The 1797-nt window shown below is 66.9% G+C and overlaps 1 protein-coding gene across 1 annotated transcript in view; it reads left to right on the top strand.

The window, feature by feature from the left end:
- GPR137B (G protein-coupled receptor 137B) overlaps nucleotides 1-1797 on the top strand; it is a gene marked incomplete at its 5' end in the record, with an annotated part of 30258 nt that overhangs the window by 406 nt on the left and 28055 nt on the right.

Below are 1797 nucleotides of genomic sequence, written 5' to 3'. Positions count from 1 at the left end.
GTCCCCAGCCCCTACCGCGACCGAGAAGGGCGTCGACGCTGCCCTCCAGATCTGGGCCAGCCTCTGCCTCTGAGTGATGACAGGGTGCGCCCGTCCCGTTTGGACCGGGCCGGGAGCGCTGCCGAGCCTGGACTCACCAGCACACCGCAGGTTGCTCAAGGCAGCCCTGTCTGGGGCGCGCCCGCTGGGCGCTGGTGCAGTCGAGGTCTGAGCGGCTGGGAGAGGCCCCCGCAGGGGCCCGCAGCGCCCTGGGCTCCTTTCCAGGCCCGCCTGACAAGACGACAGCGGTTGCTGGGCCCCTGGCAAAGGCCAGGCTGGCGTGTGGTAGAGACTTCAGCCCCACCGCAGCCCGCCCACCCGGGCCCTTCCCACTGGCTGGCTCTTCAAGCCCAGGCGCCCTGGTTTTTGCTCCGACTCTTCCAACAGGGGGGTGGCGGGGGCTCCAGGTGGAGGCCCCTGTGAGCAGCACCTGTCACCTTCCCAGTGTCTGTTTCTCGGAGGAGAGGCAGGGAGACCAGCCCGGGTGGGGTGGGAGGAAGTGCCGTTGCTGAACGCAGAGGGTCATGCAGGCGCTGTGTAGTCTTCAGGGCTGGGTCCGTACCCGGTGCTGTCACCATGGCCTGCATGTCGCCCCTGTCCCAGCCCCGAGGAACGTGCTGCCCGCCCTCTTGGTTAAGGGGCCAGTGGGCCAGGCGTTCACTTCACTGTGCATGTGTGGCCTTTGTAACCCTGTCGAAGCGGTGCATTCCAGCGCTGGCAGAGCGGGGACTTGGTGCTCCCTCGGCAGCCGGGTCGGGGGCTGCACGGTGCGGAACGGGGACCTGGGACACTCCCCCCGCAGCGTCATCACGTGTTCTGAGTGAGCTGGGTGAGGGCCGCGCGTTTTTGCTCCGTCTGCTGATTGACGAGTGAATGCTGAGCTAGGGAAAAGCTGGGGCAGGCAGACACTGGCCGGAGGCCCAGGGTACAGCCCGTGTGCATTCCAGCCACCCTAGTGCCACCGAGTGTGTCTCACCCGCAGACGCCGGGAGACAGTGGCAGCAAAGTGCTGGTAAAACAATGGCAGCCCTGCTTCCTTACGAAGTGTGGCAGCCGCGGGAGAGCTCCAGGGTCAGTCGGCCCTGTGACTCCAGGCAGCTCTGCCCCTCCCGTCCTCTCCCACCCAGGCTCTGGCACAGGGTCTCTGCCCGGAGCCTCCTGGGAGAGCCCTTGTAGTGCAGTGACCCTGGCGTGGATGGGCATGGCAGAAGGCCGTGGCAGCTGACGGGCTGCGGGTCACATGTGCTGTTGAGCAGATTGTCCCGTGTGTCCTTGCCACAGCCCCCGAAGGAAGTAGCACTCTCTTTCCGCAGGACAGAGGAGGAAGCCGGCGCGGGGAGGTCCAGGACTTGCTCACGGTCTCACTGCCCACGTGGGAGAGGGAGTCGCTCACACCTGTGACAGCGCGAGGCGGGCCATGGGGTGCAGAGTGTGAAGCCTCAGGCCATGGGGAGGCCTGCCCGCTCTACATGGCCTCGTGGCCTCCAGAGCCTGGCAGTGGAACTGGCTTGTGCAAGTGACAGGTGACAGTTGAGCCACACTCGGGACTGGGAGTGGGTCCTGACGCGTCAGGGTCAGGGCCTGTAGCGGGGCCTGAGTCTCCAGAGGGGTGAGGTGGGCTCTGAGCTGGGGGTCAGGGACTGGGAGTGGATGGGGCCTGAGGGAGTGGCCGGGGGTCAGGGGTTGGTAGTGAACAGGGGGCTGAGAGGGGAGTGGACTGGGGGCCTGAGGGAGTGGCCGGGGGCTGCGGGCGTGGAA

This window comes from Tupaia chinensis, unplaced genomic scaffold (assembly GCF_000334495.1).
Source record: "Tupaia chinensis unplaced genomic scaffold, TupChi_1.0 Scaffold000161_1, whole genome shotgun sequence".
NCBI classification, from domain to species: Eukaryota; Metazoa; Chordata; class Mammalia; order Scandentia; family Tupaiidae; genus Tupaia; species Tupaia belangeri.
The sequence above is the reverse complement of the archived record's forward strand: the minus strand, read 5'-3'. Positions and strand labels throughout refer to the sequence as shown.